The following is a 22,773-nucleotide window of genomic DNA, read 5'->3' on the forward strand; positions in this document are numbered from 1 at the left end:
TTAATCGCCTTCCATCTCGGAATAAGGGCTGGTGATGACGTAAGGGTGAACATGACGAAAAATGTACCGCTGGAAGAAATGATGGCGACATCCCTTTGTCTGGTTCCTGTTAACCAAAGTTGCTTTAGCTGCTCTTGGGAACAGATTTCAGAGCATGCCACTCGTGTTCCACGCGTCATCTTTTCGAATACCGCGTACTGAGAGTTTTTTTTTTTTTTTCTGCAGCGAATTCTTTTCTTTTTCGTCGCATTAGTTCTCCGTGTTTCTAAAAGCAACAGTTTCTCAGCGCCCGAGCGAAGCAACGCATTGGCAGGATATTCACTCACTTGTGAAAGACGATAGAATCTGTACGTAAGGCTTAAAGTCTGTATTCGTGCTAAAAAAGCAAGAAGTTTTGTCGAAATCAGTAGCACGTCGGCGAAATTCTCGACTCTGTCTCTGTCTCAAATACAACATATTGACAGATACTCAACATGGTTTTCGGCGCGGACTATCTACAGATACTGCTATAGCTTCTCTCATAGATTACATCAGGCTGGCTATCGACAAAGGAAAGTTTTCAGGCACAGTTTTCATTGATTTCAGCAAAGCATTTGATTCCATCAATCACTCCATCTTGTTTCAGAAACTCGAGTCGTACAGCATATCAAGGCCTCCACTAATGCTTTTGACAGCTTTCTTCGTGACCGAGAGCACATTGTCTGTATGAATAACCATGTATCTAACAAAGCTCTCACTAACAAAGGGGTTACACAGGGTTCTACTCTAGGCCCTGTATTGTTTCTACTCTATATTAACGATTTGCCATCCTGTTTTAGGCATTGTAATAGTATATTATACGCTGATAACTCTACCACAATAGCATCGCACCATGACATTTACCAGCTCATATCTAACCTTCAAAATGACATTAATTCTCTTGAGCATTGGTGCCACATTAACCGCCTGACTTTGAATGTTACTAAGACTTGCTTTCAGATTTTCTACCCCCCTCAGAAACCATTGCCCGTCTCACTCCTACTATACTTCAATTCCACTGCCATCGCGTCGCAAGACCGAATTTCGTATCTGGGTGTCAGTATTGACTCTCAACTAAAATTCCATTATCATATAGCGGAAACTTGCAAATAAATTTCATATGTTAGATTGTTAGTTATATGGAGCTCGATCCTATTTTCCGATCCGCACGTTACTATCAGTTTACTACGCTTTCGTCCACAGCCGCTTAAACTACGGCATTTCATCCTGGGGTAACGCCTATCATGTTCATCTTTGGCCATTAATAAAACTACAAAAGCAAGCCATACGCATCATAACCTCCTCCCCTCGAATGTCACCGTCGAATATTTTGTTAATGGATTTAAATGTTCTATTCCTCTCTGGTCTTTATCTTTATAATATTTGTATTCTATTCTTCAAAATTGTTCACCAAAAGCTCCGGTTTAGCATTTTTCCTCCTGACTCGATCAAAAACAACTGCGTTACGCTGTTCGCTCTACGTAAGAATTTTCTACTACCTAAGGTCAGTACTAATTACGGGAAACAATGCCTTCAATTTCTGTTAATATCATTTTGGAATTTTTTGAATTTTTACATTAAGCAAACTAATACACTTTCTTTGTTCCTTTGTTAAAGTTCAAATTAAAACTTTTTCTTCTTTGTGATTTCTATGTTATTTAACTTTCGTGTCACGGAATTGGTTAGTGTATTTTTTGTACCTGTTTTATTCTATTTTTGTATCTAAATCTGTCTGCTATGCACTTTTTACTATGTATTTCGTTATTTATTTTCATTATTGCTTCATATCACAATTTTCCTTTCAATAATATTATTCTTTAAGTTGCCTATCGTAATCTATTACCATGGGAGGTCTCACCTGCGGTATTGTACCATGGGACCTCTCACTGTATATTCCTGTATGTTGTTTTATGATTTGAAAATAGACTTTCAACTTCAACTTCAACGTTACGTGGAAGTATGAAATATACGAACTTGATCCGATGCCTGAAGCGATCAACCTTAGGAACCTATTCACTCGTTTGCTATGATTATTATTTCGTACGAAGTGCTAATTACCCTAGTACGAAATATAAAATAATAATAATAATAATAATAATAATAATAATAATAATAATAATAATAATAATAATAATAATAATAATAATAATAATAATAATAATAATAATAATAATAATAATAATAATAATAAAGCTTCTCATTCATTGATGGAAATTTTGGCCTCCAAAACATTGCGCAGAATTGTACATAGGCAGCATTTTCTTGTTGCTACAGCTACGCAATATGCAGCCTGCATACGATGTTTTTAACCTTTAAAGAAAATCACCGGACATAACGTCCCGCTTTGAGGCCATTAAGGGCCAAGTTTTATCTCAAAACCCACGAGTACTGCCCCTTTAGCCCGATGACAACTAAGCTGGACTCGATCGGCGCATTCTTATTGGGCAGATGATGAACACTTCATTTAATCTTAACAGAACAAGTGTATGCTGTGTGGTGAGATCATTGAGATTTTATTTACGGTTGCCTCCGACGTTGCCATCCCTGCAGGACCTCTTGCAACACACCTATCAGAGTAAATTACTTGATAAACACCACCGCTCTGGTTAGCAAGGCCTTCCGTGTGTGCGATGTGGCATTGCGTCGGGCCGACATTTTGACATTTGTCTTGTACACTATATTACTGTCCTACCTATGTTGTCTAATCATAGGACGAATTCACATAGAAATCTTTCTGCAAGTCTGGCCAAATTGTACTACAGCGGAGAATATGCAAGGCTCTGTTCATATTTCAATATAGAAATATTAACACCCACATTTTCAGATTTCACTGAGGTGGATTTGAAGGCTGGTTTGAGCAACCGGTAGAAAAAGTAAACAAAAATCTTGCCATCATATGGTTTTGACCCAAGGCGGTAGTAAACAGATCAGTTCCACTTGCAACTGCTTTAGACTACTCGATTATCTGGACTTTGTTTCAACTTGGTATAATTTAGTACACTGACATCAATGTTTTATGTACGCGAACTATGTACAGATGATTAGGAAAACAGCATCAGATCAAAACGATCAACAATAGGACATACGTAGTCAACAAAGCTCTAAGCAAGAGGCAATTAAGAGCACATCACAACGAGTTAATGCCATTCCGATCCTAACTCGGCTTGCGCATACAGCTCACTTAAATGAACAATCATCCTACAGAAATCTTCTTTTGCAAAAACAGCAGATTCACAACATCGGTCCATTATACGCGTTTTCCAGAGGTTCTCTAATCCTTTAGAAAGGACATGTCTAAAGGCTCATCAACAAATGGCAGTGCAGTGAGGTAATGTACATAATACGATGTTAAATGAAGTCTTTTCAATGTACTTAGCATAACATCCCGGAGGGGTATTGTGACTTTTAGCCGATGAAACAATTCTCGATATTTCTCGAGAATCACAAATGCGGCATTTTGCTGTAAACATAACAAAAAAAAAAAATATTCTTTGTTCCACATCTTAACGGGTAGTGTTTCACTGTATAGCTTATTTATAAAAGAAAATTTTTGGAGTGCTTGGAGATAGAGCCATTTTTTACATTTTTGGGAGTACATCATGTAGCGTTAAACCAAACTGCACAGAACGGTACATGGATGAAGGGAAGAGCAAGGAAATTTAATCCTTGTACAAATGTTAATGAAATTTCCGGAGCCTTCCACTGCGGCATCTTTCATAGCCTGAGCCACTGCGTTGGCACGTTAAACCCCCTAAGCCAAACCAAACCAGACCAATCCAAATGTTTCCTTGAATCTGAAAACAGAAATTCTGGTAGAGAACGAACAAGTAGAAACAAACATTCAAGGACCCCTCATACATTGCACACTAAAATCATGGACGATCAGAAATATTAGAACCCACAGTAAGCTTCGATGAAACATAAACGAAATTTACTTTCACATACTATCATATGGGAAGGACCATGTAAAAACAAGGAAAGCGAAACTATCTGCCGGACATACCGGTGGACTAGCAAAGGCCTCCAGCGCTTACAGGTCGGAAAAGATATGCCACGCCTCAGAGATTCGAAAGACGAATCTCGCATAAAGTAGCTAGCATTATGTAGGAAAGGTGGATACAGCGGATACAGTTTTTTTGCGCTCATTTATTATGTTCGCCATCTTGGCTGATTTCTTCTCTATTACTTCATCTAAAAAAATATATATATACAGACTGCACGAATGGTGAAAGTGAGTCGATTTACAGGCAAATAAAAACATGAAAGATTCAAAAGATAGAAGGTTCCAGCTGCTGGTCACTTTTCCTGTAATACACTGATAACGTCAGGTGCACATGGCCTAATTGTCAGGACACCTTTTATTTCTCGTGGAGAGTCCCCGATACTCTCGGGCAATTCTGACATGAAGATCAGTGTGGCGAGCAGCAATTCGGCAATTCTCCATGTTATGAAAACCTAATATTAATAGCAGAACGTCGTCAGCATTATCGGTTGATAGATACCGAACTCCATGGAGCTCTCCGCCATTCATATCTTCATGAGCAGAGCCTCCACATGTAATTTAAAGAATGCCTGACGTTTCTCAGCAGGATGTAACAGCATCCGTTTTGCACATTTCAACACATTTATCCTCGACGTGATAATATAATGACCGGTATAGAGTCAAATGACGGTAAAACCACATCCTTTTGACATTGGTTGAATATCACTTTGATATTTGTATACATAAAAACATTACTTGTGGTTCAGCTCTGGTTAACCCTAGTTGAGTTGCGAAAGCAACGGCGGAAGCTTTTTTTGCCTGCTACTTTATTCCCCTACGTGCCTGCGTGTCGTAGGGGTAACGAGTATGCAAACGTTTCTGGCAGGCTGATTCTGATACCACCCTCCCGTATGAAAGGACCGACCCGAGTTTGCAGCTCCTAGCCGTGGCATAAGGGTAACGTGAATTCAAACGTCATGGCAGGTTGATTTTTTTATGAGGGACCATGGACACGGACACGGCGCACAGCGACAAGCGGTTAGATCTGGTGTAGTATTGCTCTCGCAATAAAACTGTGCTGCTTGGGAAAAATCGCAAAAATAACCACCCGTTTCATTACTGAAGTGAAAAACAGTTGACACTGATATTACTAATAATAGCCTAATATAGTTTATGGGTTTTAATGTCTCAAATTAGCTCACGATATGCAGAACGCCGTAATGGAGGGCTCCGGAAATTTCAACCACTTTGGGTTCTTTAACGTGGTTAGTGTATTGTATTGTATCCTAGTATTGACCTTTTTGCCGCGTGTCTGGTGGGAATCCAAAATATATATGATGGTTCGCAAACTCCAAGCAGGTATTCTTTAATTCCCATTCGTCAAGCTAATGGCGCAGTAACCGGTGATATGTTTCAGTGCTTTAGTACCATCAGTTTCGGTACCCAGTTTCTTTTTTTTCTTTTTTTTTTCTATTCGAGATGTTTGCCATCAGCCATAGTGAAAAAGGTAGTGGGAAGTAAGATAAAGAAGGAGTGTAAACAGGTTTCTCTTAAAAATTCTCATGAGTTGCCGATAAACTGATTGTCTAGCGTCCACTTGCGGTAATCACAGTCAAAGGTACCACCGCAGGCCTACTTTCCTTAGGCAGCACTGTCTTACGGTTGCCGTAGCTGGGCAGGTCCACAGAAGATGCTTCACATCGCACAGCTCCGGTGAAGCACAACAATGCGGGCATTTGTCGGTCACTTGAAAGCGTTCGTCACGCCACCGATGACTCAGAGCTTTTTCACGCTGTGCTTCGGATGCTGTCGTCTTCATCGCCTTCATCTCCTGCGACAAAGTTGCACTAAAGGCCTTAATTAGGCCTAGGTGCTTCATCCCAATGAAAGCCTAAAGGACCAAGCTCAGTTCAACTTAGCTAAACATAGCAGGATGGGGCGAATGAAAGTTAAACGTAGCAGAACTTATCTGCCGAGTGCTAAATTCTATATCTGCGTGCGTATCTGTGCTAAGTAATGCTAAACCTCTGCTTAACTTTTAGCGGGAAAACACTGATACGCTCGCCATCTCTGACAATGAATCTTGTCCAATTTTGTTGGAGCGATCGCTCTAATTGGGTATGCTGTTTTGTTATGTCAAACTAAGCGCGGTATAGCGGCCCGAACGCACGAGTCTCTCCGGCGAGTCTCTCAATGTCGCCTTGCAACGCAGAGTGATGGAGCCTATGAATGAACAATGACCGACCATGGCATCTTGTAATGTTTCGCACTGAGAAAGAAAAAAACACATATCAGCGCTGATTACAATCGGTAGGGTTAGAACACGGGTCCTGGAGATCAGTAGCCGAGAACCTTAAGCGCGAAGCCATCGCGGCGGGCGCTTTGGCGCGTTATAACCGGGTTTAGTTAAGGGTAACCATCCGTCATTTGACGGGACGGCTCTCAGATGGCACTACAAAAACTGGGGTAATACCGTGGCCTCCGAGATCAACTGCTACGTGGCAGTCGATCTGATCGCGAAGACTATAGTTAAACCTCCGACGGCTACCAGATGGCGCCGTATGTACAGCTCAAACTGCAACGAGAAAAATGAAGTGCACTGAAAGTTTTTATAAGGTAGGTATCGTGTAAAATGTATAGCAATTACACCGAGTGGAAACAAATGTGACAAAAAAGAAAGGCCGTGCTTTCATACAATATTCGGTTTAACAAAGGTAACCCCTGCCATTTGTTTTCTTGTGATTGCATTTTCTCTCTTTCCTCTATGAAACAACATTCCTCAAACTTCTTGTTGTGTGGGCGGGAATATAAAAATATCCACTTTGCGCTACATGAAAAGGCTATTCCTTTCAAATAATGGAATTTCCGAGTGTTATCCCGGCCAACACATGAGCTATGAATTATACCTAAACATTTGGCTAACAGAGGGAATTGGAACATCCCGGGAAAGTAAAACAAAAATGTTTGGTTAATAAATATCTGTGTAGCGAAGCAATCGTACATATCTTAGGCAGAATTCCAAGATTAAGGCACACGCTTCTGACACTGAGAAAGCAACCCTGATTCTTTGGTTTTAAAGTGAACTCCTCTACTTGGTAAACAAGTATGAACAACCTCAGTTAGTATACTTTGAACGGAAATCTGTCGTGCAAGTTCCGCAAATTTTCGCCTTAAAGTTAGCGCCAGAATCGCGTTAAGTAGTCAAGAACTTCAACAACGGTAAAGGAACGCATGAAAAGAGGAACAACTTAAAGCTTCTCTTCCAGCTTTCACGCAGGCGTTAAAGGCAAATTCCGTAGCGCGAAAGACAAACATAACAATGACAACCGGCTCCTTTTCGTTTTAACCATATTTATAGCTGAATACACAGTTCGGAAAAGCGGCCATAATTGCTTCTCGAAGCTCCTTCGCCACTCGAACCGGAGCTAATCCACTTAGCAGGCGAAATGCTTTGCGCCAAGACCAGAGCCGGCTTGAAATATTTAACACCGGTGCCTGAAGTTTGCAGCGCGTAATTACTTTGGGCGGAACTGAACTCTGTACTAGTCATTTATGTAGCAAAACAGAACAAAGTTAAAATGTTGTGACAGCTTTAACTTCTCGTATTCAGGCACGCCATTCGTTAGACACTACACGTCGTTCATGACACTTTTATTTTCTCATATCTATAATGATGTTGGGGAGCACACATCATGTCCCCGACAAAAGGGAAGTTTATTCTTACTATATTGGGGATACCAAGCTTAGAAAATGAGTTTCTGCGGTAATTAGGCGTAGGCGTAGTGAGCGAGAAAGAATTGTAAAGTTTTAAGAATGCACTTATTTACATGATTCGTAAGTTTCATTAATAGAGGCACCTTACTCCCGCACAGCAATGAAAGTGATGAAAAACATTTCTCCGGTCATATATCTATACGCACTCGGATGACTAGAAGAAAAAATAAAAACTATTATAAACACCTAATGGCATTTTTTTTTTTTCAGAATGCAATAAAAATAAATTTCAAAGTCTGCCTTGCCTGCTATTCCTGTGTCATTCATTGTCGCTGCATACACCGAGTCCTCATGCAGCCGTGGTTAATACATCTTAAGCAAGGTACATCCGTGGTTGCAATCTGCACATGCGTGAATGTCCAGCAGAGTAATATGAAAGCTTGGTCTGGCTGCGAGATCATGACGTCGAAAAGGAGCCACAAGGCTTGAGAGAAGAATAGGTAGAGTAGACAGACTCAGGATAAACGCTATTAAATGTCAGATTGCGTCGCTCATCTGTTCCTGTTTTCTGGCAGTGGTCACATGCCTCCATCGCCCACCTATAAACCGCGATGTTGTTATTCCCTGGGAGATCTTCGCTGCCCATCACCGACAAGAGTGAATCCCTGATGCAACCGACATATACAGCGACGCTTCGATTACTAGCGGATCTGCATCTATGGGCTGGATATGCGATGGCAACCCTTCCCTTTCAGGCGCTTATGCCTGCCACCTACCTCAAGGTACCCCTCTTCATGTTGAATTTCTCGCGATTTGGGGAGCCTTGTCAGGAGTGCCTTGCACCGGAACTGATTCAATACGTATTCTTACTGATTCCTATAAGGCCTACAAGGAAATCGCTACTCCGGGTTCGCAAGATGCCACTGCTACGATCATACAGCGCCTCCTTAAACGCCACCAACTCGCGACCAGAACTGTCGTTATTCAGTGGACCCCAGGTCACTCGAACGAATCAGGGGGCAATGCGGCGCCACACGCCGCGGCTGCCTTGGCAGGTTTGATGTCCACATTTACTTCCCAACCCGCCTTGCTTCATCCTTACTCGACCTTGGGCAGGCAACACATCCCTTCTCTTGCCCTTATGCACTATACTCGGACCAGTCTTCGTAGCCTCAGTCAGCATCGCATGCAGGTGGCCACACCAGACCCACCTTTTGCGCAAAAAATCTACCTCACCAGAAGTCAAGAAGTCTTTTTGAATAAGCTCATTGCCCATGCAGCTTACACGCCACGTATTATGGCCTGCTGGCGTCAGTATACAGAGGAAATGATTACGTGCCCCTACTGTATGACAAACGCGCGGCGGCATATCTCATCTACTCTGGGATTGCCCTGCTTTTTCTACTGGACGCTCCGAGATCTAACCCTACCGCCTGAACTACCGTTCCCTTCTAGAAACTGATGCAAACACACAGATGATATTTGCCAAGTATGGCTCGCTTAGTGGCCTGGTTAGAGCAATGTGATTCGAGTGACGACCTAAACAATGAAGATTATGTCTACTCCCCTTTATCCCCATCCATGACCATGAGCCTTCCCATTCAATAAAGGACATTCAATCAATCAATCCTCGCGCTATTCCCACTTTTCATAATCATGAGCTACGAACTTGCCCAAACCTCTACGATGCTCGATAGCATTTATTCTACACATGCCACTTTTTTTTTTGGCTTCTACGTGGAAATGTCCTGTGTCCTTTTCTTGATGCAGTTTGTTTTATCGCTCTAATCGCTTTCAAGATCACGGGCTACCATGCTGCAAAAAGTTGCACTCCATCTATAGTGTAATATCTGAGAAAACAAAGAGGGTGACCATGGAAGCGCGTCGTTGAAGTCTGAGTATAGGCAAGTTCACAGTCTGCTGCGTATGCGGTGAGCACCGAAGAAGGCAGAGGAAAAATAGGCCGAGCGGCCCTCTGAAGAATAATGCTAATCTAAGTTATATTACTAAGCGTGGTGAACAGCATGTAGCGACAAAAAGAATGAAAGTTTATTAAGAGGAAAGAGGTGGAATGAATGAAATTTCCTTCCAGGTTAATTTGTTGAAAGAAATGCGACACTGGTACGCTATCACAATCACTTTGCCTAACTATATACATCTGCGTCAACCTCAGTGATTGTGCTGCTCGGTATGGGGTGTTATTCTTAGAGCGGTCAGTTTTATTGGTACGCGGATAAAGTGAAAGCGTACCCCATTTGCTACCGCATAAGCATAATAATGAGGAGCCCATTAGATCGTTTCTCTATAACAAAGTAATCAGACACAAGTAGTCTGAAGAGGGGATGTTAAAAAAAAAGCGTTGAACAATCAGCGCTTGTCCATGCCACCTGCCAAAACCCACCTGTCAGAGGTACGCTAGTGAGGAGCTTAGTCATGTATGCTGGCAAGTTTGCCAGCAGCGACATGAATATAAAGTATCGTTTTATCCAAGCCGTATGATAAGAGACGCCTATCCATCTCAGCATCCAAGGGTCCCGGAAGGCTGGGTTCCTATTTCACATTTACAACTCAATCAACTCAGCGGTCAAGCACGATCTGGTAGCGGCTGGCAATACGGCAATGGCATGTGGTCTTGTCACGTCACTGAAGCCGTCGACAAAATAAAATAAAAAAAAAAAAAAAAAAAGAAGGCTGGTGCAAACTGAGTAGCCGGTTTTTCCGCGTGCTAAGCTGCCTGTGTTTCACGCTTCGGCTCGGATGCGTCGTCTTCATCGTTTTCATCTTCTCTGACGAAGTTGCACTAAATACCTTAATTACACCTCCCTTTTAAGAGTGCAAGTAGACGGAGTTTAACAAAGTAAAGTTTAGCTAAACGTTCCAAGACGTAGTAAAATGGAGCTGCATTAAGTAGAACTACACTAAACGGGTGCAAAGAAATTTTTATGCATATATATCCGTGCTTTGAGATGGTTAATCGCTGCTTAATAACGAGAAAAAAATCATGTCATTGAAACATCAATTTATTAATATGGTGGAAAAGGCACGTGACTTCTTCATTTTAAAGCAAAATGGAAAGTTTATTAATACACTTGTCTTCCAATGCTGCCATCCGGAGAACTTCCACATTTCAAGAGATAAATTATCACGGTGCATTTTATACACGGTGCGTGTCTTTTATGCAATCATAGCCAGTCGCATTTCACCTCAACCTGCACAGTGCTCGACCAATGTTTTTGGTGCATAACCATTTTTCAAGCACCGCTCGGGGTTTTATAAGCAGTTGCTTGTTTCGCATACATACACCCTGCTGCGAGATTCGTGATTGGTAAACACAACGCTAACATCGCGCCGAGTAAACTTACCGCTGGGCCGTACTCCGCACTCAGGTTTTCGGGCACATCATTTTGCGCCTTTAGACGAACAAACACATTTGGAATCGAATGAAGCATCGAAGAGAACTCTAGCCTCGAACCACAACTGACTTTCCTGAACTTCCGTTCCACCTGTTTTTTCTCCTTTGGTATTACTGGCCGCCTCTTCGCGTAGTCTGAGTCGGTGTAGTGTCCGATAATATATCTTCACTGACAAAATACTGTGGTTGTTCTTGCGGCTAGCAGGAATTTTCCAGTAGAGCAGCGTGAAAGCTTAAGCCAGCTTGTAGCTGATGATCTGGAAGAAGAAGCTCAGCGTGCGAAAAAAAATCAGGGTCATGAGAAGACAGGACGGGCACTACATAAAGCATACGGGAAAGAGCCCCATGGAAAAAGAAATAAGTTCTAGCAAATTTGGGTTAGTTGCTCATGATATTGAAAAGAAAGCATGGGGCGAAAACAATCAGTGTTTAAACGCAGTTCAACTAAGTTTGACCAGCGACAGCTCTGTTTTGCTTGGTTTTGCTAATGCTAGGTGTCAAGCTGACGTCATCTCCCCTGCCACCAGATTTCTCATGACATTGAGAACTTTCAAGATGAAAGTTATTAGTCATGGTCAAGTGATAAGTTAGTCATGTGGTCATGCACCAGCTCATGGTAGCATAACACGCTGACGAGACTTGTCGCTTGATAGGATAAGCCCCACTTTTACCATAGCTTAGCTTCAAGGTCAGCACGGTGGAACCATGTGGTCGCCGGGTTATTACGTGGAGGGGTAGAGCCACCGGTCTAAAAACAGGTACGAGAGAAAGACACAGGAGGCGTGTCAATTGTGTTTACTGCAATAGCACTGATTTATATGACCCTTCTTTGTCCTTGGCTTTTTTCCTCGCGTTGCAACTTCTTTTCAAAAATCACTTTCCACCAGCAGCCACGGCGCTGATTATGAATCCTTCTCAGGCTAATACGTGGAGCTGTTGAAGCACGTCTGCACACGAGCAAGCGCAGCTGCTGATCATGTCACGTGGCCAGTGCACCTGCCAAACTTCCAGCGCCTAGTCACGCCAAGTGGTCTTACTACGTCACGCACTCGGTTGACAAATCAGGGCTAGATCATGTCGCCTAGCCTCATGATGTCACATAGCCCTTCGTGCAATGTATTTTATTGACAGACTAAGTCTAATGACACCGCACCTTTCCTCCGACGAGGTTTTTAATTCTATCGCACCCAGAATGATGCGCATTGCGCATTACGGCGCACCTGCTAAATATTCACAAAACATTTGCGTGGCGGACCACGCTGAAACACTTCTCGAAGAAATAAAGTACTAACATCAACGTTTCTGTTCCTCCGTCACTGCTCTTACTGAAAAGTCAGGCGCTGACTAAAAATTCCATTCACGTCTTTCTCCCCTTCCATTATAAAGCTTTTTATTTTTAAGGCTTCTCCGCGAAATGCTTTGAACTTCCATTGTGTGAACAGAAAAAAAAATGAAGTAAACTTACAAAAGACGCGTGCCGTCGACAGGCACTTCTACTCAAAGAGCGCACTCGGCGACATCGCGCTATCGACTTTTTATTCCCGCGTGAAAAGTAGAAAGAAATACAGTTTCACGCTGCCCAGATCGTGCTCCTCTTTCCCACGCGGATCGGCTCAGGCATCTCTGAATTCTTCCTTTATTTCTCCTTCTCTGTTCCCGCGCCCAGCGGTCGTTTCTCCCGAATCGAGGTGCAAGTGAGTGGGTGGGGGCACAGCGACGCTCCCCCTTTCTCTTTTCTTTTTTTTTTTTTTTTCCTGCGGCCTCCGTTCCCCAAAAGGTGCGCTGACGTCTCGCGTCGCGTCGTCGCGGTGCTCCGCGCTCGGCTGGGCCCGTCCGTAGTGTCGCCCCAGCGGAGCCTTCAGGTAGGCACACCGCATGCGCACTGCCAGCGAGCGGCAACGCTTCGCGACGGCTGACCCTCCGCTCTGCGCGGGAAAGAAAGGGACCACTGCCAGCGCGGGCGACAACTTCCCGAATCGATGCGCCAGCGTCGTCGTCGGGCCCCCCTCCTCGCCTTGTCGCTGTTAATCATGCGTACGGGGGACTCGCCGTGCCCAGAACGCGCACGCACCGGACCTGACCACCGCCGCGCGCCCGGCTGGCCCGCCGCCGGCCCGTTCTGTGATCCTCTTCGTCGTCGCAACGACGGACGCGTTGGGTGTTCGTTGCCTTCCCTTGTCGTCGAATGACACCTTCCGTACGGCCTGAGGAAATGGAGAGCGCGCAGAGCCGCGCACCGCCGCTGTCACGAGGCCCATCTGAGATCAGCTATCTCTTTGGGGGAGACTCGTTCGACAGTCGATACGGTGAGTGAGCAAAGAACATTCAATCTATTGATGCTTACGCCTAGGGTGGACGGGAGTGGTTCACCTGGAACCTGAGAGTACTAATGGGATAGAAAAGAGACACTGATTGAATTGAAGCGAACCAAAGAAAAGCGTATTGATACATGACAGGTGTGTCTATTTCCCTTATGCGCGCTTGACGGACTGTGGCCCGCCTGTTGTACGCCGAAGAAAATCAATGCAGTAATTTTCGTAGATGTTATTTTTGAAATGCTGATGAAAAAAAAATTAATTTCTTAATTCATAAGTACAAGACGGCACAATATCATTGTATTTGTACAGGCGGGTGATTTAAACCATGCGACTAGCGAAATCAGGCATCGAAGTGCCCATATAACCTGACTGAAAGGGGAATTTCATCGACAGTTTTTGAGTTTATTTCGTCTTTACAATAATTAACTTCAACATGCAATAACTAAATAAAGTTTATATCTCTGTTTCTATTTTTCTGAAAATAATATATATTCACGTTAATTATGCCAGAAAGCAAGTTTCATTCCTGTGTAGCTTCTTTAAATATCTCGTGCCTTTTCTTACCGGAATGATGTGCCCATCGCTTGACAGTCATGTGGAGTATGCCTGCTTTTCGGAAAAGTCATTTTAAATTTTGGATTATGGGCATCGGCGCTATCGTGACGTTTTTCAATGCTCCACTTGACCTTCTTAGTTTTAGCTGAGCGCAATCTAATAATGTGATACAAGAAGCAGATAAGAAAATTGTTTGAGGAATTCTATAGAGGTTCTCTTAAGTAAGGATGCAAGATAAGGAACTGGATGACTGAGTAATTAATCGATCACTGTTGAAGATAGTTTAAGAATTTCTTCTCGCCATGAACAAACTTCCATAGCCTTATCGCTAGCGACCAATCGGGCATATCGTTAATCGTAAAATCAATCTCTTCTTTTTTTGCTGTAACCATGTCTGTAATTACGAAATTGTGAAGAACAGTTTGCTTCTGTATTTGAAATTACCTTCTGATTTCGGATGCTGAATCATTTGAATCTTGTGAAAATAGAGAATCACGTCAAATTAGACTCGGCACTCTAATAATCTCCCTAAAAGAGCTCTCAGTGATTATCACTAAAGCCGTAGGGGAGGACTGGAAATTTCGACCATCTGGGGTTCTTTAACGTGCGATATCAGTGCACGTTAAACAACCCCAGGTAGTCGAAATTTCCGGAGTCCTCCACTACGGCGTCTCCCATAGCCTGAGTGCTTTGGTACGTTAAACCCCACAAACCAAACCAAACCATCATTCCTTATCAGCCGGAGTATACCCAATGCTGGGCGGAGGCCTCTCCCATACTTTTCCAATTAACCCGTTCATATATGCTAACTGCATCTTCTTGACCCCTGTGGACTTCGTAACCTCATCCGCCCACCTTACTTTCTGCAACCCCCTGCTAAGCTTACCTTCCCTTGAAATCTACTTTGTTGCCCTTAGTGACCGTCGTTTATCCTTTATACGCACTACATGCCCTACTGAAGCAGTGTTTATCTTAATTTCCATTATAACGGTATTATTTATTCATTATTGATATATTTCTTTATACATACTGCAGTGCGATGGAGCGCTTTAGCAGGAGTGGGTGATTAAGACATTTATGAAACATACTGTGAAGTGTTCAACGCTTGAATAGAATACCAATATTAACTCGAGTTATTTCTCTGACCCAAAAGGTTTAACGTCTACTCAATTTATATCGGGCCAACAACGCATTCCGATGTTTTTCAGAACCGCTATCATTGAAAAGATAGCAGTGATTTTCATTCTGTGAAATTTTACCTCGTTCAGGAGGTAAAACGTTGTCAAAAGGACATTTAGGGAGTCTAGAAAATTTTATACAACCAAAATTATCTCACTTTCACCGTTTTGAACCTTCTGAAAGAAAAAAAGCGACCGAAAGCAGAGGGTCTAAATGAAGGAACTTTCATTTACGCAATAGAAGATCACGGGCACCGAGCACACATTGTACGTCGGAGTTGGTTTGGACTTGTTTCTACTCTTTAGTTATGTAAATCAGCGTGTGGTGCATTAGTAAAGTATCCACACAAATACACACAGGAATGAGTGAGCAAAGCACGCCACGAAGTCTTGGTCGTCGTCGCTGGCTTAAGTCATTACGGCGTGCGTTGGCCCTGGCGTGAGTCATTTGATAAGGCCTCTGACGACAGCCGCGGATTTAGCGTCTCGGCTTCGCTTTCGCCACTTTGTTCGCACTGGCATAATCTAAATTGAATCAGGCAGCTCCTCGCGAGCCGTTTTTGTCGCGCGCTCCATGAAGCCTGCACGCCAACAAGCGTATAGTATAGGATTGCTGGGAGGAGTCTGCGAGGGCTCAGGGCCGGCTTTTGCTCGGTTGAGCAATATGGGCACCTCCCATGCCGGACAGTATGCAAAGCAGCGGCGGCTGCCAGTAATGGGTCGTTAGCTTCGCGGCTCAGCGCATGGCTCGTTTCCATGCCGAAGAGTAGGGGGGGGGGGGGGGGGGGGGCACCTGCTCTGTACCGGTCGATGTAGGGCGGAAACATGTGTTGCAGTATGGCGCTTTACATCTTACGAAAAAAAGGAAAGAATCAGGGAAACACAAAGAAAAATGAAATAAAGGCAAAAGGCGGCCGGACGATGATCCAGATAAATAGGAGTTTGTAAATTAGGTACCTTTCTCTTCGTAAAGCTGTAGGGATATTCGTAAGGTTTTGCCAGGTCTGTGGTATCGCTTACGTCGGTTTAGGAATACTTTTGTCATTGGAATGCTTTTTGTCATTGAAGCCATCATTCGATTAAAATTGAACTTAGGTGTTTTTCAAACGTTCAGAAATTCATTCTGAACTGTCCGGAAGATACTAGTGGCAGATGTGAAAAAAACAAAACAAAACAGTTTTGCAATAGATATCTGTTGATAAATTTTAGAACCTGTGCGTAAAATTTGGAGAAAAAATTATTTCATTATACTGGCCACGAAGCATTTGCCCCAGCATTACATAAACAAGATACTTAGAAGTACCCCGAGTGAACCTAAAAAAGTAATTTCATTCCGCGATTCTGATAGCAAACTGCTCAACTACAGAGAGGTGTCTCCTAGAATGTTTCTCATCCGGAGATATACTGCAGGGGCTTCTTTTGGAATTGAAATCAGTCATAACTGCGACATCCCAGAATCGCACCTGTTTTCTACTGCGTGATAAAATAACATATCTGCAGCCGTGGTCAGTTCAGTACAGGCGTCTTGAAATGCCATCCATACTTATAAAAGGTTGAGTGCAGTACATTTTGCGTCTGTCCGTGGTTAAGCGCCAATCACATTTCTCAGTTCAAAACGTTATCTCTAAGAAAACATTTTGTGCTTCTCTTCTATATCAGTATTTAGCAGCGGCGCTTTATTAGCGTCATTAGTGGAGAAAAACTGGGGAGGGGATTTAGTTCCAGCTTTAAGGATATTCGACGTGACAGCATCAGTGGCTCCCGTTTTACGACTCCTTTTGTTCATCTTTGTTCGAATACCTCTACTTTACTGCTCCCTCCATCAGTAATCCCTCAATTTGTGCCCGTGTTATCTCTCACATATTCATTAGCATACAGTTGTAAACTAACACATTACGTGGAAGACCACTCATTTTAGATATAAATACCCACTTTAACTAAGCCGCACGAACGAACGTGCTTGTGTGGCCTATGCGTAGCATGTCTGACACGGAATCCAACGGCCTCCGCTTTTATTTACATCTGCCAGGAGCGACCCGAATTGACATATTCGTGCGTCAATGTTATATCGCGGCCCGTATTCCGAGTTTGTTCCGTTATCGAAAGTGGTCGCTATCTCCCTGACCTCGAGTAAACTTATTGGTGGAAACGCCGAAAATAGAAGGGATTGTGACATAGCGACACTTTCGATAACGAAGGAAACCCGGAACACGGACTCGAGGCTTGATATCTGGGGTTGTCTTGCACATAATGGGTTGCTTATGACTGTACGATAATGAATATTCACGAGTTAATAGAGACACATGTTCGCGGATTGGCAAATAAGCGAGTTTCAAGGTGCGTGTGTGCGAACGAGACGGGAGGCGTTAGCGTTGTCCCTTGAAGGTGGAGGTAAAGATTTCCTGTGTCGGTATTCTTCTCTCCTGTAAGAGTAGCAAAAGCTGTCATTTAGACGGTAGAATTATTTTTCGGCAACAGCTGTAGTCTTGAACTTATATTGTTGACGAAGCATTTTCTGCGATCCCTGCAGAACCTGCACTGGAGAAATGTGTAAACCTAAGCGTTGCTATGTTGTCCGCGAGATGCGTCAGCGGGATTCCGCGAGGGACATATAGTGCGCCTTTCGTTTCCTGTAAACCAATCATACAACGCCGGTGAACTTTGATGCGTTCAACGGAACGTTGGTTGTGTTCGACAACGGGCGAGCGATATACCGTGGGCAGAAGCAACGCTTCGGCTTCCGCATTGCTGCACTGCATATTCTGCAGCGCTGTCAGAATTTCACGCACTGTAGTTTGTTGATTAACTCTCTTTACTCAGTTTATAACCATTCCCACCCATTTGTGCACGCGAATCACGCCTTTTCTCGTTCGTTCACATTCAAACATTTCATATTTCCCGCCACCGGTAGTTAGGCCTGCGTCTCCGGAAATTGAGTAGCACGTGATCCTCTTCGAATGTCAACATTACCCCTCCCGGCTATTTCGACGTCCGATTCACTTAATTCTGTCCAATTATTCAACCAAATAATCCACATCAACCATTTTGTCACCTGCACACATTTCCTTGACGCTCTGTCCGATGATACTATTTTTATCTCAATATACCAAGTAGTTCCTCTTTTACAGCTCAGAGAGGGTTACGTCCATGCGAAACCCGCCTACATAGACAAACAATGCTTACACATAAATGAAGCATTATGCGCGTTTTCTTTGCCCTAGCTGAAAGGAAACTACGTTACTTTGGAGGTTTATTGCATTTTAAGCTGAGAGTGAGAAATAATGGGCATGTTCATGGCTTAGCGCTGCAAACCCGAAGGACACTCGGCACGTTTTACAAATCTGCCTTGAGATTGAATACCGGCGTACCTGCACACATACGCATCACGTACGCATCAGCTACCACCTGCCCGCACCACGTTTGCAGCAACCACCTGCTATCAGGAGGGTTTTCCGCTACCCGCCAATAGCCGGAGTGGTCACAGGTCCTGGTCCGCCGTCAAACATGATTTTTGTGAGAACTGTCGTGGTGCACGATTGTGTGTGCGCGTTCTTTAATCCGTGTTTTTACTTGCTGCGTCATTCTTACCAGAGCATGCCATCCCATCTTGCCCAAAACTTTGCGTTCCTCGAACTTTAGTTACTGTCATCCATGACTTCATTCACCTCTGCAGCAAAAACCCCGGTACAACCATTCACATCTACACCAGCAGACAAGAAAGAGGCAGTAAAGAATTTTAACGCCTGTTCTTACACGTACTTCAGTGCACACGGAATCAAATAGTACTGTCAACCCCTGCAAGAGGCCTCCCAGGTCTCGGTACCGACTGCCGGTTCGTAAGGAACCAGGAATAGGACTGCGCATGAAGTCTCTGGCGCAGAGCTAGAGGACACTCGCCAGCACTGACTGTCCTAGAGCCCGTCCCATGGGGACTACTATTATTACTTTTCACTCACTTCTTCGCACATGATTCCTTCATCAGTCATTAACAATGAGCAGAGGGGTTTGTTGCGGGATCGTTTCCCCTCTGACTCCCTCTTGGCTTCCTCGCCAAGCCCAGCCTCTCACTTCCCTGGCGCAATCCAGCCCGGCGTACACACCGGGAATCCTGAACCGATTGCGCCGAACCAGGATCGATTGTCCCAATACCAGTGATTCTGTCAACTTAACTTCACCTGAGCCTACATGTCCGTTACGCCTCTGCTCACCACACCTCAACCTACGAAGGCTGGATGGCCCCCAGTACCAAATATCAAGCGCGAATTCAATGTACTGCTGGACTTATGGCGTCCTAACTCACATAATTCCCGCATATAGCTGAGGCCATCTTTTTCAATGAAAGTCTGTGAATGAGTGGGGGCACGGAAGAATCAACGAATAGATTCATTAAAATGGCTGATTGCTTTCCTTCATTATCCAACGAGGAAATTTCGGAGTTCTTCAATATTCTTTAATGATGTGATGATGTGATGATGATGATATTCTTTAAATAACGAATATTAACAATGTGCTGCTTTTTAGGAGAAAACAAGCAACTGAAATCTGGCACTTTATACTATTACGTAGAAAACGATGACGCGTTCCAGCTTTGTAGTGTCCACTCCACTGCCAGAAAAATTTGCTGTGGAGCACAATCTACCATGAATCGCCAAAAAAAAAAAAAAAAATCATTCAATGGTCACATCTAAGGAAAAACTGAACATTATGTAAATGTACCCGCTCTTATCTTGTTTCTGCAGTGACTAGTGTGCATCTGATCTTCGAGTGATTGTCCTCGTTCATGTTCTTGTGTTCAGTCATGCGTTGTACCCAGCAAGGACCAAGGGATCGAATAAAGGGATCTACGTCCATAAAAAGTCTGGTGTCCCAGCTGGAGGAAAGCAAGCTTTTAAAATAAAGGAGTGAGGCCGAGGCATTGTAAAACCGACTGTGCATTGTTGAGATGACCACTTTTTGTGCTTTTTTTCCTCCAAAGTTCATTACCAAGCAACGACTAGAGTGACCTAAGACATTTGCGGGCGGACCCCTCAAGCAGTTTAGTGTATATTGTACCATATTGAATGTTTTTCTACATTTTTTATTTGTATCTATCCTGTCCTTTATCCCTGTCGCTCACCTTTTTGATTTCCTCTACCGCTTCCTTACTCTCCATTTATTTCCACCACCTCAGTTCAGGTGCTTCAGATATCAAATAGCAGATACTGCGGGGCTGACAAAGATATTTTCCTTCCTTTTGATATCTAATAATTATTAACCACATACAAGCAACGAGTAACGGATCTTTTTTTTTATTGGTTTCAATAGCGAATTGCCGATTGAGAAGTTGGAGATAGTTTTGAGAAAATGCTGGCTTAAGTATTTATGCCAAGGGGCTTTCACACAAAGCAGCTTATTTCACTGTGCTTAAAATATAACTCGCAGATTATAGAGCCTTCCACGTGACAGCGCTGCTGCTTCAAGGTCTTAAGACGCTTATAAATGAACTAAATCCTCTTCCTCGCAAGCGCTATTTGTGCCAGCGCTTTTAATGTGTACTGTGCAAGAGATATGCGCGCCTGACTGGTGGATAAAGCTGCTTGAATAGTACCTTGCTCCAAACGTTTTAGCCCTGGCAATATTTCTCAAAAAGGTTTTCGACTTCTAAATAACTCGTTTCTTAAAGCTGATAAATTGAAACGTTACCTAAGTAGTTTTTACCAACGAAACTATGGAGACCGCAAAAATAATTAAGACTGGATCCAGCGCCTAACCACTCAGACGCCACGGCGGGTGGGTAAACCGACCCGCTTTCTTCAGTTCTCTGTTTATTTCCCACGGCCTCGATTGGCCGATTGTGCAATAATAGGCGTGTGATAGGCTGATAGCTCTAGAAGCAACGAGTAATGACGGTACGATCGGAATAGAAATGGTGAATTGGAAGTAAATTTATCCCGAACAGGGTGGTGGTGGTGGTGGTGGTTTGTGGGGTTTAACGTGCCAAAGCGACTCAGGCTATGAGAGACGCCGTAGGGGAGGACTCCGGAAATTTCGACCACCTGGGGTTCTTTAACGTGCACTGACATCGCACACCACACGGGCACCTTGCTTTTCGCCTCCATCGAAAAGCGGCCGCCGAGGCCGGGATTCGATCCCGCGGTCTTGGGCACAGTAGTCGAGCGCCGTAACCACTGCACCACCCCGGCGGGGGCCGAACAGGGTACCGGGACAATATTTGGCTGCTAGTTGTGCGGGCCGCACTGCGTGAACCGTGCTTAGGTGTTGTTAGAGCAATAATTGTAGAATTGTAGTCTTCAAGGGGTCGTATGTAATATGTCACTTTCCGGAATCATTTTCTTCAGTATCAATGGCAAGTATCGTGCATGATTTTAGGAAAGATGGACTTGACCACTATGGCTCACAGGTTTGATAGAACCGACCAACATGACAGGCATGCAAGATTCTGGATCAGGGATACAGTGGTTACTATATTATCACGTAATGGTGACAAGGCGAAAACAAGAAATGAAGGGTCTTGGAGTGCACTACAGTAACTCGCTATTGGGCTGATTATCGCCCGCAAAAGACCTAAGCGATTAGGCAGCGTCGATGACAGCAAGCTTGCTTAGCGGCCGTCGAGTTGCGAATGCCTGTTGCATTGGGCAGTGCTCTATTCAAAGCCGGCGCTGGAACATCATAAACCAGACAAGGGATACCTTAAATGTCCGGAATAACACGAAAACGGTTTCGGTTCCCTGCAATCATTATAGACAAATCTTGTCGCATCTCTCGCTACAAAGAAAGAGATAAAAGCACGTTTCGCGATGCCGAGCATGAACAACGTTACAGCACAAAACCGGATCGTCCGCTACGATAACAGTGATAAGACTCCATGTTGGCGCCTGTTGAAATAACAAATAGAGATCCCAATGAGTCGTGGCATTACTCTTCCCTTAAAGAAAAACATGGCCTCAATGTTTTAAAATAAACTGAGCACAGGCCAACACAAACTTTAGAAATTAGCAATAACGATATTTAGTGCGCGTAATAGGGTTTAAGGCAAACAACGTGTATAATGTCTATGTGCGCGTGGCGTCTCTTGGATGCTGTCGCACCGTCGGCAATAGCTTCGAACTGTCCCACGCAAGGAAGGATTTTTTATGGGCAGAATTATGTACGCTAGAGATTTTTCACTCAGTCCGCGACGAGGAACGGGTGTCCGAACCCAGACTCACTCCCCCGGCTTGTATTCTGCGTCGCGTCATCGTACGTTTTAGTGTCAGGCGTTGGTATTTCATGCATAACCGGTCAAGACATCGACGGCTTCCTATGCTCACTGATGATAAGCGCCGACGTCAACGTTGTCCTCGTCTGTCACGTGCGGCAGCATTGCGTCGAGCGTGGCCATGGGCTCCCTGCCATATCGAAGTTGGAACGGGTTGCACTGGCTGAGTCTTTGGGCGGCCGTGTTATTCTCACAAAACGGGCCACTTCTAGTGCGTCGTCACTTGAGATCGCTTTAAACTCGAAGTGTGACACGGTAAGCTTTAATGAGGGCGAAGTATTAGCCTAGAATAAGGGCAAAAAGTCGTTGCTTAAGCCTCCTAGAGCGATAATTTT

Source organism: Amblyomma maculatum, chromosome 4, assembly GCF_055883805.1.
Source record: "Amblyomma maculatum isolate TAMU_Amacu chromosome 4, ASM5588380v1, whole genome shotgun sequence".
NCBI lineage: Eukaryota > Metazoa > Arthropoda > Arachnida > Ixodida > Ixodidae > Amblyomma > Amblyomma maculatum.